The 16,393-nt window shown below is 43.2% G+C and overlaps 1 long non-coding RNA gene across 1 annotated transcript; it reads right to left on the reverse strand.

The window, feature by feature from the left end:
* Nucleotides 1-512: 512 nt before the first annotated feature.
* LOC112946694 lies at nt 513-2,486 on the reverse strand. Its single transcript, XR_003249279.1, has 3 exons — nt 2,422-2,486; nt 1,942-2,180; nt 513-1,253 (listed from the first exon to the last, which is right to left on the reverse strand). It is a non-coding gene; the product is annotated as an uncharacterized LOC112946694 (long non-coding RNA).
* Between the last annotated feature and the right edge of the window lie 13,907 nt (nt 2,487-16,393).

Raw genomic sequence — 16,393 nt, forward strand, 5'->3', positions numbered from 1 at the left:
CCAATCCTAGTGACCTGGATTCACTACAAATGTGATGGGCTACTTTTTAAATGTCAGCCTTCCTGTATAAAAGTGAAGAAAAATGTCCCATGTTTCTTTCCAGCTTGGCTTTAATAGCTCAAGCCCTTCAGAGCATAATTACTGTTTATATATCCACTTATGAGATCAAATTAGTCAATTCATTAGGAATACCATTAACTTGATTTTGTTTGCTTCTGTGTGTTGTAAGCAAAATATAAATGCAATAGTTGCAGTCATTAGGTTCACCTAGAATCTAGCTGCCAAGGGGCGAATTGTAATTTAATAAAAATATAACAAAGATGGACAAATTAATTCGAATAAAGCAAGAAATGACCCAATTCTTTGCTGAAGGCTTTAAAATGACCCAGATAGAAGTTTAAAAAAATGACCGAGTCAGTCTCTTCTTCATATAGGTTTTATCCCATTCAGTCTAACTTGATACACCCACATTTTCCCTAGAAAAATTCCCGCAACTCCTAAGGGCATCTGATTGGTGTTTTTAACTGTACCCTATGCAGCTCAGTCTTTAAAGATGATTTAAATCAGGGCAGCCCCAGCTCTCTGCTTGAGGCTCTTCTTGTCTCCAGGAATCAAAATGAATAATAGTAAAGTAAATGGAAGCATTGATTCTCCCATCTGGATCACAAATTGTGTGCAGGAAACTTCATGAAATCTTGGCGATTCTGCCCTGAATAAGAGATGGAAATATGAGATTGGATGCATAAGAATATGCCTGAATCTGTTTTCTTTCTTTCTTTTAAACTAAAGTCACTATCTACATTGAGCAATGCTACTAAATGCTTTATCTCTGCCAGTATTTGTCTCTGTATTGAGATTTCATGGTAATATATGATAACAGCAGCACTACAAGACAGATCCTGTGTTCTTTTATACACTAGCTTTATATATGTATGTATATGCTTAACTTTGTAATGAGCCTGTCTGTGCCTGCTTCCCAGCTTGAGATCATATCATGTTTTCACTAAGCAACTGCCAAAAGAAGTTATATGGTATAAATTGCATTTTCATGGGGTATAGCTGACTCTGGTCAGTGCTTGTTGGACACTGTTTTTTTTGTTTGCTGACCAAGCTGCAGTCTTTACTTTTTTTCTGTTACTTCATTTGACAGCTCAGTACTGTTTCCAGTTGTTTTCCCTGTGCTGAATATAAGGAATTCCAGATGATTTCTAAAGTTTTCTTCTGCTGGTCCCAATGAATACAGTCTCCAGAAGCTGCAGAACAAAGACACATAGGGATCATTTTAACAGATTTGCCAGATATCTATAAAAGTCTGTGCCCTGAACTTGACTCCTTTTCTTTACACGTTTTTCTCCAAGTTTTTTTTTTTTTTCTTTGTCCCAAATCACTAATAATGGCCAGTTAATAGCAATTCAAGATGAGAGTCCCCGCGGTGCCATACCCCATTCCTGTGGCGGCAGAAGACTTTCCTTCTGCAATATCCCAGATCTGTGCAGGAAGGCGGGTTATCCTTTCAATCTCACAGTCCCTCTAAACCCCTCGGGCCTGACAGTGTCTCCCAGGGGTGTCTCCATTTCGGGTGCCTCTCCCTCCTCTGCCTCAAGCCAATGCTGCTCTACCAAGAAGTGAGGGTGACCAGCGGTTCCACGTTTGGATTTCTCTGTAGCCTCAAACTCAATCGTCTAATTTGTTACACTGCAATGAAACTGAATTCGTTTCCTATAAAGAGCCAGGGAGTGGGAGGCGGGGGCTTGAGAGAGGAGGCGAGTGGGAGAGAGATTAAACAGCCTCTGGTGCTCAGCGCCTGCAGATGACAGTTTCAAAAATACTTCTGGGGAGATACTTGGCAGGCATTGCCCACAATTTCCTTCTAGACACATATAAAAGCACACAAATGGCCTCGTACTGAAAGAGATATAATTATGGCAATTTTATACATACACAGAGATGGCTTAAAAGCTGGCTGAGACGCCTTCTCCTCACCATCCCCTTCTTCACCCCAGCACAAGCTGCCCTTGTGGCAGCCTGGGCTCACCAGGACTTGAACACAGGGCTTCAGTGGGCCAAGGAAGCGCTTGGGGATCCTCTCACGGGTCACACACAGATCCTGGAGTTCCGGCAGATCCAGAGGCCGAGTTCCTGGTGCCTTCCTGGGAGAGCCTTGCAGTCATATCACCAGCCTGTGAAGAAGGATCTACTGAGGGACAACTGCCTCTAATGCCCAGAGACAGTTTATCTCTGCGATGAAAGACAAACTCCCAAGACCCAAAATACCCCAAAATATTAGGGTATAAAGAAGAGGATACATAGATGAACTGAGAAGTGGCAGAAGAAAATGAGAGGAAAGGATGGAAAGAACAGAAAAGAGGGATGAGGAAGAATAAGGGAAGGTGTAAAAAAAGTAGAGCTGAGTAGAAATACCAGCTGGAAAGGGTTCCTTGACTGTCTTTCTGTTGCTTTCTACTTAGCTTCTGCTTCTTTTCCTCTCTCCTCTTTTTTTCCCACCCCGTTCTCTCCCCCAAATCAATAAAACAAATGTAGAAGCTGGTGGAGGAGGAAGGCAGGGTTTGAGGCAGACCTGGTGTGACCTAGTTCTGCCAGCTCTAGGAGCCCATGCAAATTGTGCAGGAATTGTGCAGGGTTAACCCCTTCCTTCCTGATCTGTGCTCCATGCTGGGAACAAGCACAGGATGCTGAGAGTAGTGGAAATTCATGTCTCAAGGAGGGGAGGGAAAGAGAAAAGAGGAGAGAGAGAAAGAAGGGGAAGAAAGGGGAGAGCAAGGGCTTTGGGAGGAGGTCCTGACACAGGGGAAGGCTGATGCAAATTTCACATGGAGGGAGAGACGTGTTGGCCGGCCCGGGGGCTGCCTTGGGAAGCGTTTCAGTGGCTCTGCCAGATGGACATGGCTGGCCCAACTGCTGCTGCTCCCCAGCAGCTCTGCCCGGGGGCACAGAACAAAGGCAGAAGAGCAGGGGAAGGAAGGAAAGGAGGAAGGAAGGAAGCAGGGAGCTGCCTCCTGCCACCTTCTAGCATCAAAGGACCGCAGGGCTTCAACCTGAGTCCCTTTGAAGTGCTAATCATCCCTGTAAGCCACTAAAGGGGGAAAAAATATATTTTAAAGAAAAAAAAAGTTAAGTAAAACTAATGGCGTCATTGGGAATGCAAAGTCATAATCTCCAAGTAGAATCCAAGACTGGCTGAATCCACAGGAGGACCCTACAGCATCATGGAAGAGGTGGGAACAAGGACAACTTTGCCCTTCACGACTTTTCTCCTGATCCTGAGGATTTACCCTGCTTTGCAAGCCTTGCCAGTCCTTTGAACTGCAGACAGCTCTGGATCTCCTCTAAGATAGCGCTGAAAATACTACTAAACTTAAAACAGAAAATACTAGTAAAAATATCACCCCCACTGCTCCTCTTAAACTCTGTGTGATACAGCAGGGTGGGGATTTTCTGTGGGATTCATAGGTGTGCATATTAGTGTTGATATTGATTGAACTTTTTGATTTTACCTGACATACTCCTGCCATGCAAACAAACATGCAAACCCTTGTAAACAGACTGGGAACTCAATGGCAAGCCTAGCAAAACATAAATGACTGTCACACAGTAAAGCCTTTGATATATGTGCAAAGTATCATCACAGTTACAGTGTGAGATAGTAACTCAGAGAACAGACTGATAATAAGTGATTCACTCGCTGAATTAACTAACCTCCCAGCTCCATGAATGAATGGTAATTACAGGTATCATGAAACACAGTCACACTGTGTAACTGCACTGTAATTATATTTGCTGCATTAAAGTGTGACTCTGGTAGTACAATGAGAAATGAGAAGAAAAGCTGGAGGAAGAAATGCTGGCTCAGGATCCAGGCAGGTGAAACAACGTCACAACCATATGTGTTTTACTGACCTACCATCTCCATGCCACAGATATGTTCCATAAATGTCTCTGGAGTGGCTGAGCTAGGGGATATATTTGCATTGGCATTGGACACACTTTGCTCCAGCTTCAAGTTTTATTCCTGGAATTGCTGTTCTGTGCCCTTACCAAAGAGAAACTCCACAGAGGAGCAAACTGCCACTCGAAAGGATTTTGCATCTATTTGGTTCTGGCAAGCTCATAGTTAAGTGCACATTTGTGAGGATGCCAATGCACTCTCCTCCTCTTGGTCCTTTCTGCCTCAAGCCCAGGATTTGCAAGGAGGAGACACTGCTTTTGTTGGGGTTTGTGGTTTTTAATGCATTGCTTTTTCGAGAGGCAAAGCTTGCTGACTGGCTCGGTGACCCGGCCAGTGCAGAGTCAGCTCAGGGAGGCCTGGGAACCACTGTGCTACGCACTGAAAGACACAGAGAGCTGAGAGGGAAGAAAGCACAGGAAAGCAGGCAGGGAAAAACAGAAGAGACAGAATAGGAGGAGGAAACAGAGCGAGTCTGGTGAAAAAGAGGCACCATACGTTACCGTGCTGCTTACAGATGCCCTCTCTGAAAAGTACTTGTTTGCATTCAGATGCATGAAATATTTTACTGTTACTCCCAAAGCTGGCGGAAAGAAAACCTGGTTGAACTTATGTAACACTGCCATCCAGTGCTGCGTGAGTGTCGTGGGCTGCGGCATCCCGAGCCAGAGTAAGGGATGCTGGAAGCATCACAGCAGCTGCATCCAATGGGTCCTCCTTTCCCACCCTCAAACCCTGCCCCAGTCAACACTTATCCTGGTGCTGGCTGGTAACAGCTCCTGCGAACTGAGGCTGCTGGCTTGAAGCAACTATTTCAAGGACTGGCCAGTATGGTTGTCCTCGTTAGATACTAAAATCAGCTATGTTAGATCAGATCAAAAGGCTGTGATTTAAAACTCCACTAATCATATTGGCTGGAGAAGTCAGGAAGGACAGAGAAGCCAGGAAGGGCAGTCTGTCACTTTACTTGTCTTGGCCATCAGATCACCCCGCAGAGCTAAGAACAAGAACTTGTCCATCAGTCCCACATAGCTGAAGAGGGAGAGTTCTTCAGCACTCAGCTAGATTAGAATTTATCCTCCCAGAGCCGCAGAGAGCCCAGCTCTTACCTGTGTGTCCTGCTGAGGACGTGCCTAGAGCCTCAACAGGAAAGCACGTGCCAGGCCCACGTCGTGGCCTGTCAGCATTAGCACTGTGAGCTTCCTGGAAGGTGAAGCCTTCCCTCCTCTCCAGGTCTTCAGCAGCTCTAGAAGGAAGATGTCTCACTTCCACGCACACTGGCAGCTACTTACAAGCGCCTTGGCTAGAGGAACGAAGCTGTTGTGCTGCTGCTGGAAACACTTCGTGGAGGTGGGATGCTGGGGCTTGGAGCCAGCGGGCACGGAGTCACGGACAGGTCGGGAGGACGCCGGCTGGGCCCGTCTCTGGTGGTCACCGCGACCAAATCTGGAGAGATGCAGATGTCCCATACTTTGGAAGAAAAGAAAACTTCCATCACTTGCCAGCAACAACAAAGCGTGTTCTTAGACATATTCACTCTTGCCCTGATTTCATTTTTCTTTGAGATGGCTTTTTAAATAACAAACCAATGTTCTGAGCCTTTTTAAATTTCAAGGCATGTCTCCTGGTCAATATGGTGGTGTAATTAATGCAGTCCTAAAAAACTTACATGCAAAAGACAATCTTTGTCTTTCTCTTGCCACCGAGTAGAGCTTTTTCTTTTGTTTTATCACTTCAGCATTCTGTTCAAGCCTTCCCTGTGTGAGCTCAGGCTCGTTCATGGAGGGACAGTTTTCTCTTGCATCTATTTATGACTCTTCATCACAGAAACGCTTGAAACTTTTTCACAACTAACTAAACTGATAAATTTGTTACTGAATAATTACCAAAATAGCATCCTCCAACTGAACAGCAGCAGAATGGACCACAGTGAATCACAAATATTGGCTTCTGAACATGCTTTAACAGGAAAAGTGCAGCTGAATTTGATAAAATACAGACACTTTGTCTACTCATTTGTGTAGGCTGGAGAAAATATCTTTTAAATCAGGTGTTTTTGAAAGGAAATATTTCATGTAACACATACAATAATTCCTGCATAGCTGAGGAAGCATAAACAAATGAATGTGTCGTCTTTATTTTAGCATGGCTATATTTAGTAAATACTGAATGGAGGGTTTGAAAATGTAATGCAAAGATTGATAATGGGGATTGTATTTTTATTCTTGACTTGCAGAAATACATCATTATTAATTAAAGCAGTTACTGTACCTGCTGCAGCTGAGTAGACAGCACAATGTGTTTTCCTCTTCTGTTTCTTCCTTAAAGTTTCCAAATTAAAATTCTGGAATAAACACAGTGACTTTTGAAAAAAAAAATCTAACTATTAATTGACATGGATGGAAAGACAAACTAATTCTTTTTCCTAGAAAGCAAACATCGAAGTGTTGGTCTCTGTTGTATGCTCAGATTTTTGGCTTATACCTTTAGAGGGTGCTAAACTTGAGAATTCTGATCTTTCCATTAGAAAAGTGATCTTTTCATTAGAAAACAAACTCCTCCATGAAGGGATTGGCTACTTGCATTTTCAGTTTTCCTTCAACCTCCTGATTTATTCCTGTCTACTCATATTGCTTCCCTTTGCTCTGATGATGCTGAGGCCTCATGTCCCAGTCCTGGTAGTCAGAGACACCTCCTCCGGGGTTTGTTAGCAAGGGAGGACAGCCACAACCACCACCCAGGTTGTCCATTCAGCACCAGCCTTCCCCTTAAACACTGCACTAAGCTGGCAGTGCTCCCTAATCCTGCTTTCTTCCAGCTGAGATCAATAAATACCAGATTCAGAAGGCTGTTAAAAGAATCAGGTGTGCTTCACTAGCAAAATCATTATGCTTTTAAAATGTAGTTCTTTAGTAGCAGCAGGCTAGAGGGTCATTATCCTGGCACTGCATCTTGGAAGACCATGTCCTTTTGGGCAGCACAGCTGCCTAACACTGAGGAGGGACCAGCCAGGCAGAGTGACTGCCAGCACTTCAAAATAAAATAAAATAAAATAAAATAAAATAAAACGTTTTGAAAAGAACCACCACAGGTGGCAGGGCCACCTCTCCAAACCCGATCCCTGGCTTCAGCAGATACCGGTCTCGACCCCTCTGGCTGCTCCCCCGCTCTGCCCCTCTGCTACCACAGCAAAGCTGAGCTCTGTCCAAAAACCACCAAGAAACCCTAAACCAGCCCTAGGTACATTTAATGGTACTAAGGGGTATTTTACCTGCTTTAGCCTTGTTTTGATACAAATGTCACTAAAATACAAAATGTGGACCTCGGCTAACTAGAAGTCCTTCTAAATACAGGACTCACCTTTATCCAGATGCAGGATAGGAAAGACCTATAAATTTCCATCAGTGAGTTTCGGAGGTCCAGGACAGGACTCCTTCCTGCAGTTTCTTTGAGGCCACTGTCACAGGCATGTCTAAAATAAGAAGTCTTCAACTACCAAACAAGAACAACACAGATGGATGTTGAGGACCGAAGGGAGCTCTAGCCCTCACTTTGCTCAGGCAATCACTATTACACAAGGGTGGCTTTCCACCGTCTCCCATCTTGTGCAGTTATGCAGGCTAAGTCTACAGAGAGGCTTCTCCTTCATTCAAAATGAAAATCCTCACTCTTTTCTCAGCTGTTGCCTAACTTTGGAGCAGGCTAAATCCCCATGACACCTAAGATCCCATCAGCAAAGCTCTCTGGTTGCTTATGTTTCTGCCTCTAGGCCTGCACAAATACATCCAACAGCATCAAGTAACTCAATATTTCAGCCCCGTTGCAATTCTCATCCAAAGCATTCCAGCTGCTGTATCTGCTAAGCTGCCACAGGATGAAGCTTCTCTCCTTGCTGTATGTTCACGAAGTGCCTCGAGAAAATTACCTGACATCATCCCCAAGGGCTGCCTGTAGAATATGCACTGGATACTTGCTGTGCTAAGTGGAGACAGTCTAGGCCTTGTTCCTGTGCTCCTAGTCCTGGGCTGCTGTTCAAAAGGGAAGCAGAGAACTAAAAATTCTCCTCAGCCACCAAGGAGTCCCTGAACACAACGGGCAGCCTGCACTGAGCCCAGGAACACATTACTGAGGGCAAGGCAGGTGTCTGCTCACCTCAGACCCTCTCCTCACTCACTAAGTTACATAAATTGAACTAAACATTGAAGATGAACCAGAAAAGCTCTTTGCAGCGTTATGAAGTGGTGGTGTTTGCTACCGGCCATGTGTTGCATGTGTGACTAGCACAGGCTTAGGAAAGCTTTAGTCTTAATCTGTGCTGAACCTTTCGTTTGTTTGTCTTTATTGTTGTTTTTTATTTTCCTCCAATGTAGGACCACTGGTTTCAAGGTTTCCCAGAATCTGCTGCTTGATTGCACCAAGGCAGCCCTCCTCCTGCCACCTGCAAGATGCAGTTTTACTCCTGCACACATCTGCTGACACAAAGGCCTCCCCAGGCAATGCAGTCCCTTAAAGATTTAAGCTTTGCCTGGTTTGCCTGCAAAGACTCCTGATATTTAGTGGTGAAGATGTCGCAGAGCCGCAGAGCCTTGGTGTTTCAAAAAAAGTCACTCGCCTCCCACTTTCTCTCTGCTTTCTGAAGGCCTGTAGGTGTTTTCATCTTCCTTTGACACCATGCCAGTTTTAATTCCTTGATCCCAGCAGTAGCCTTGGAGCTCTCTAAATGCTCCCAGTGATCTCCAAGCCTACCTTCTTCATAACTATAACTGCAATATTTGCAACTTGGAAATTATTAAATAAAGGAGATTTTGTGCTGCTTGTCCTGCCATTGGCCTTCGCCAGATATGGTCAAGTTTAAAGATACAAAAGAAAATACTAAAGAAACATTTTTTCAGATGCTATAAAAATAAACATTGCGAGAGGGCTGTGTAGTGACATGTGGGAAAGAAACCAGACCCTGTGCTCCTGACATGATGCTTTCACTGCCAGCAAGAGGTTTTATTTAAAACTAGAAGCAAAATAGCAGATTTTCAGGAGTTGAATTTCATGCAGTATATTCACCCACAGCACAGAAATCCTTGGAAAGGCATGGCAAACTGACACAAAGTTAACCATTTGTGGGAAAGGGAAAGGGATTTTTTGGAGCATGCACGGCTATCTGGAAGAAGCACCAACCCTTCCTACCACAAAAATGGTATTTCTGCCTACCTAGACCTACCTAGGTCTTGCTGAGGTGGAGTGCAGATGATAAGGGATGGCTGATCCATGCAAAGCATGAGGGGGAGACTGTGGCTATTGGAATGACAGTAAGAAAATCACATGCCTCAGCTGTCCTGTGTTGTATATGGGCGACAGAGCAAGAAACAAACCCGATAGAAACTGCTTAATGCAAAATGTTTGTTACTATCTGATTCTCTATCAATTTTCATGACATTTGTCTCAGCAAGCAGTGTTCAAAATGAGTGCCTAGCACTGTCTCCAGCTTAAATCGACGGAAAACTGAATAGCTATGTGCTAAAATTACAAGAAAAGGAAGATTCAAGTCACTTGAGTGTCACCAAGCAAAACATAAAGGAAGATCAAAGTGCCACTCTGCATACACACCCAAGGACAACAACGAAAAACATGGGACATTTATATGCAGCCTATCTTGCAGCTCCACGTACGCCAAGTAAAGTGGTGCATTATTGAATAAAAGATGCTCCTGTTGTTTTCTCCATCTATTAGTCCTGTAAATCCAGGACAGCCATGGGATAGTTTATCTGTATCCTTTAATCCTTTCGGCCAAGATGCTGGAACCTCCTGGGGACATTTTTGAAGAATGCAAAATCTATTTCCCATTTACCTAAACCACGTTCTTACAGCCATAATCATGGAATGAGATAACACTATTTGGCAAACAAACTTACCATCTAAACACTGCCATGTAAACATGCGCATTTTATTCCTTAAAACACACACAATATCAATAATATATAACAAAATATTCCTTGGTCATTTACATGGAATAGGAATGCACAAGGACGTAAGGTCACGGAGAGGTTTTATCATTCCAAAATTTGGAAACCTACTTTGCAGAGATGTGGTAAAGCCATCATGCTGCGTTCTCTGAGCAAATATTGATGAAATTTTTGTACACTGTACAGTGTTGTTTTACAGAGTCCACTGAAGGAAAATAACTTCAGAAATTTTGTAAATGTTTTCATGCTCATTTTTTTCCTCACATAAAGGCAAGTGATTTCATCTATTTTATTCCAATAATGTATACTTTAGCAAGTTTTTTTAAGGCTTCTTCAAAACGCCCTTTAAAACACTCACTTAGCTTCAAAAATGAAGTCCAATATCTTGATGGATTCAGAAACCAGAAGCTAGTGCTGAATGTCAGTAAGAAAAGAGTTACATTTTTTTTCAGAGCATAAAGCTCTTAGTTCTATAGAGTCAGCAGCTTTGAAACCTATAATTTACTACTGTTTAGATCCTGAAAAGCTGTTAGTTGTATAAGATTACCTCCAATCTATTACGCTACAAAACTAAGTCAAGTCTCAGTATGCCCCTAGGGAGTGAGAAGTTGCAGAAAATTCAGGGTTAAGTAATGACGTTTGCAGAAAATTTGTAGAAATGAACAGCAAACAGCACCTTTGGAGCTGTTCAGAGTGGCAGAATGCTCAAATAATCCTCAGAGAGCTGCCTGGAAAGGCAGAATGCAGATAACAGCGTTAAAGATGTGTATTTTCACAGTCCATCACACAGGTAACCTGTACCTAACAACAGGTCAGTTGTGCTTTGCACAGACATCACTGTGTACAGCTTATTTTCTGTCATTGCAAGAAAGAAGTTATTGTGCAGACTGTTGAATGTACAGAGATTGCTTCACATGCTCACAGTAAAGTTAAAATAAATATTAGCCTCTCTTCTTATATGTTTATGTGCACTCCCAGAAGGGAGTTTGGGCTTTCCAGCCATGGATAAGCTACATGCAGCTTGGCCTCTAGCTGAGACAGTTGCATCAAGACAGCGTTGCAGCTCATTGTATGGAAACTCCTGAGCCACAGCAAATGATTCAGCAGCTTTGAAAAACTCTTTTTGCAAAGAATGGCATTTGTGTTTCACTAAGGAAAAGATTCTTCTGCCTCTGACAACTTACTTTTTTTTTCCAAATATAATTTCTATCTTACCTAATCCTTACTTTATACAGCTCCTTGTTGACTGAGTACAAAAATGATCCGTATGCAGAGGACTAGGATAAGGCATATGTTATTTTGGAGCTATATTTTCCGATTTTGTGCAGAACTCAGGAAAAAACTTTGCTCTAACTCATCTTAATTTCATCCTATGAGCAGATTTGTCTGTGAGCAGAATATTTCCTTCAGTCTTACTGAAGAGAGAGAGAGAGATCTGTAGCAGGATGCCTCTCCTTTCAGGGAACTATCTGAAGAGCAAAACGAAGATGTGTTGGGCTAACTCTGTCCATTCCTCTATATAAATACTGAAGTGCTGTCTCCTCTGAACTGTTGGTCTGTTTCAGCTATCTTTTTGCCAAAAATCTTCAAGTAGTTTTGGTCTAGAAGAAATCTACATCATCTTCTGTCTCAGGAGAGAGGCTGTCATCACCCCATCAGAGAGTTTGCATCAACCAATGTATCTCCAGTGCATCACTGAAGTGTCAGCTAAGTCTACCAACAGAAATATACTTGGAAAGGATGGGAAAGAACGAGTGAGCTTTAATTAAATGGTGACTTAGCCTGTGAGTGATCACTTGTCAAAAAAAAACATTATGGCCTCTTTCACAAAAATTAATGATTGTAGCTGTTGCTATTTTAGATGCCTAAAGACAGACTTCTAAGGTGAGGACCTCAGGAAGGAAAGGAATGCTCATGGTGGGAGTTTATGATGGCTATCGCCTCCCTGGGCTCTTTTGTTTGTGTGACTCCCCTTAAATTGGTGGCCCACTCTAATGGGAACCCAAGTCATTGATCAAGTGAAAAGCCATTGGTTGCACTTCCTCAGCTTGTTGTCTACTTAAGTCCTACATCGTGATGAGATTAGACCTCAAGCATGGACCAGGTTGCTAAGAAACTGACAGTTTCCTTTCAGGAGCTTGGAGCTTTCTGGGTTTTTTTGTTTTAAAAAAGAAGTTGTTATTTTTCTCTGGGCCAATTTGTCCTTCACTGTGTTGATAGCACAAAAGACAAGCATAGTGGAAAGTCTGCCTGGGGACTTGCTTCCTGGAACATTTTGTTGAAGAAAACCATAAAGATTGTTAAAGACTTCAGACTAAAGACTGCAAAATCATCGAAATTATACAAGGAAGGTACCCAACAGGTTGTCCTGCTGCTCCCCCAAATGATCAATAATGTTTCAGGTGTTTTTTAGAAACATCTCATTTCCTTGACTTTATTTAGATGCTTACAAGCTGTTTGTTGGGTTACTTGCTTACAGAATATACTGAAAAGTTGAGGCCAAACTTTGCTATTATAGTGGAAGCAAAATGGTCTGAACATACAGTGGTGAAACAAGCAACAACAACCGATCAGGACCCTGAGAAATGTGTGACATGCCAGATTTTCTGCGAAGGAAAGAAAATTGTAGATTCTCTACAACAGGATTATATAGAGAGAAAGACAAGCTATAAAGAAACAAAGATTCCAGGGATATAATAGAGGAATGATCTAGATTTAGTGTCAGAGATGGAAAATTAATGAAAAAAAAAAAGATTTTTTCTTTACCTGTATGAAATGTTTAGTAGTCTGCACACGGCAGGTATGTCTACTTCTAGCTATTAAATGTTACAGGGTGAGCTCTGGGAAGCCTTTGTTCCCTGACAAGTGTCAGCAGCCAGTGGTGCCCCAAGGCTGCCTTGTGCCTCCAGGAAGGAAAGGTCTCCTTCAGTTTGGCTCTGGAGCTGCATCTGGGTTTGCATTTCCCTGGAGATTCACGTTGACATTTGTGACTGAAAAAAAAAAAACCCAAAGATTTAATAATTGACATCATTTCAGAATGGCTAGGAAAAACTTTTGGGATAAAAGAAAGAAAATAAAGGCTGTGCAGTACCTATAGGACAGCATCTGTGACAGATAGGTATAACCAAGGAGTAAACATCGCAGGAAATAATTTTTAATTACATTTATCATTGGGACTTACACATCACTGCATTTTTGTCCTTCATGCTTGCTGCAGGTTTACTGTAAGACTATCATTTACTCTTGATTATACTTTCATAAGAGGTAATTCTTCTGTGTAATCTCTAAGTTAGTTCACGTAGCTCCCCCAAATGGCAGCTCATGACAGTCAGGGTCTAACCTGCTTGAAGGTAGCAATGATTAAGAGAAAAGTCAAGCGTCAATCACACAAGAGGGTGAATATTGCTATCAACTAGGTCATAAAAATCAACAGATCTCAGGAAATAGATGATCATTGTCACAGCAACCTGAGTTTTTCAGCTTATTATTTGTCTCTATTAGCAATGGACCTTCACTGTGAGTCGCACAGATGTACACTTGTGCTTCTCAGCTGCTTAAGTTTGCACATTTGGATAGGATTACAGACCCAGGTATCTCTTGCCATCCATCACTAGATCTCAAATGTAGCATGTCTTGAGCACAGGCTTCTCTCCCTGAATAATTCAATTAAAACTAAATGAGATCTGTCCTAGAAAGCTGAACTTAGCTCCTAATGAAACGGCACTGCAGCACAAACACTGGCAGCCTCATCTGCCCATCCAAGCTACAATCTCTTAATTTACTGGAAGGTGTTAGCTAATTATTCATCATCCAACATGTCTTCGACACGCTGGCAAGAGCAGAGGGCCAAGAGAAAACCCTAATTCACAACAAGCACCTTTTCCTCTCCAGAGGAACAACCCAGCAGGCAGTCTACTTGTTTGGGCAGCCTTGGATATCAGGTGCTCGAGGAGGCAGGTGTAGGACCAGGCCTCTACCTGCTGCCCTGGGCAGGCCTGCGGCAGCCACAGCCGAGATGGGCTTCAGAGCAACACATTGACACATGTGGAAATGGCTTCAAACTGAAGCATCGGAAGTTCCACAGGAACTTAAGGAAGCATTTCTTCACTGTGAGGGTGACAAAGCACTGGAACAGGCTGCCCAGAGAGGTTGTGGAGTCTCCTTCTTTGGAGATCTTTAAAACCCGCTTGGATGCAGCCCTGTGCCACGTGCTCTAGGTGACCCTGCGTGAGCAGGGGGGTTGGACTCGATGACCTCTGAGGTCCCTTCCAACCTTCGGCATTCTATGATTCTATGATTCTATGATCATTGCCCTAATTAAGGTGATTCACAGTCCTTTTTTATTTTGCTTCTGTGTTATCCCAGCTGGTGGTGGCAGATAAGATGAAGGTAGGATTTTTATACACCTTTATATGCTGGATGAGAGCCAGACTATCTGTCCTAGCCTGGGATTTTGTCCATCTTTTAGTAATGTTGCCCCTGTTAGTTCATCAGCAACACTCAGATTTTAGGATCAGCAAGATGATTCCCTGGTTTAGCCAGCAGTAGAGCTCTCTAAAGCTACTCACCAAGCTCAGGCCTGCCAGGAGCACGTGGTAATCGCTGGCTCTGGCAAATCCTTTAGTTCATCACCCAGTTTGGGAGAAGATAATTTTGCCAGGGGTTTTTTTTGGAAGACTTTGTGGGTATAATCCAAAGTTATTGTATCTTACCATGAATAGATGTTGATTCATTGTCAGGCTTGTGATGCGTTCAGCCCTCTCCCTGAACACAAGGCTTTTTGTTGCCTTTCCAAGCAGTTCAGTTCTTAAGCGAGGAAATTACTGGGAAGGCTTCCATACGTGCTCCTGTTCCCTGGGAAATCACACCCATCAGCCCAATAAAGAAATTTAGCAGAAACCTTCTACTGACTTCATCCCAGTAACTGGCGCATTGCTGAGGCTACTCACAGTAATTCTACCATGCTGTGAGTTTTAGTAGCTGATAGGGGCTCAACCATTCTCTCTCCATCCCAGTTATTATGTTGTGCTGGAAGTGAAGAGTGGAAACAGCAAAGAAAGGGAGGATATTCAAAATGCTGAAGAAAACAAATTGGAAAATACATCTATTTACAAAACATGTATATTGTGGCTTGCTGTCAACGGGCAAACTCTGCATTCCAAGTCTGCAGGCAACACATAAAATCTCCTCAATGGGTGAGACTGAGCAGGCAGCTCTGGACCTGGACGTGGGCAGAATGGATAAGCTGTAAGGCAGCAGCACAACCCCTTTGGAGGGGGAGCTGCCAGCCCTTCATACTTCGAGATCAGTGTGAAGGAAGATGCTCATGAAGCAGCATCAAATCTACCCACAGAATGAAGGGTAATGGGGAGAGAGTGAAGCAGCACGAAAATCTTACACATATAAAACATTAATGAAATCTAATTTGCTTTTGGAAAGAAAACCTGAGACCCTGGAGAATTATATTAATTCCTTTAAAGTTCACTTAATGGGTACATTAGGGAAGAAGCATTTACTATTAAGTACACAGTTTTAGTGGCTTGGTTTGTTGTAAAACTTTAGTGGGAAAGTTGATTGCCATGAGTTATCCTTCTCATGTAGAAAAAAAATTACATAGTTGAGCCTACAAGGTGAGAGGATAACTAAGCACACACTTTAAGTGCCTTGTTGGAAGAGAAGCTTAAGTGTTAAACTATTAATTGAGATTGAGCCTTCAGCACAGGAAAACTTCCCCTTTATCTTTAAGCATCATTCAGCCACGCATTTTGGTGATAGTTTCTGCAACACAGCTCAAAAGCCTGAGCAGTGGGTAGAGCCAAGGTTTAGACTATGTATCAATTCGGTGCGTAGGTCCGTAGGAATCTCTCAGAACATATTACAAAAAAGACTTGCTTTTGTGCAATGGATGTTTCAGGCTTTGTTGCCTGTAGAGTGGTAATGTCCAGTAGTTACCCCATTGATGCTCTGCCTCCAAGTGGAAGAGGGTGATGCAGGAAGTGGGTCCCAAGAGCTGAGACCACCCTGTGGCTTTACTCATCTCCAAGCTCAGCAGTGCCACGTGCTGCTTTATGGAGTGTTGCCCTCATCCTCCAAGGTGGAAGCAATCGGGAACAAATCTGCTGAAAAAGCTACCAGAGATGGGCAGCAATACCCACCGGGACCAGACTGGGGCAAAAGGGTGGGGAAAACCAGCCACAGAGACCCAAACAGTCCTGTAAACCACGAGGCCTTTCTCCTCTTCAGGCAGTTCAGTGCAGCACAGTTGCTGCACCACAATAGTTCTGCTGCACCGTGCTGGGGAGGCTGAACTCAACAGCAGTGGTAGAAACTTCCAGTCCATGTTTGCAAGCCCTGAGTCGGTCTGCTGCAACATAGCAACTCTTTTGCACATACATAAGCACAGAGCTTTCTAGAAATAGGTACAGAATTAAGCCAACATAGTCACAAAGCATTTAAAAGCAATGTTAGCTCA

The sequence above is a fragment of the Nothoprocta perdicaria genome, unplaced genomic scaffold (assembly GCF_003342845.1).
Source record: "Nothoprocta perdicaria isolate Ctin4 unplaced genomic scaffold, notPer1 scaffold_213, whole genome shotgun sequence".
Taxonomy (NCBI): Eukaryota; Metazoa; Chordata; class Aves; order Tinamiformes; family Tinamidae; genus Nothoprocta; species Nothoprocta perdicaria.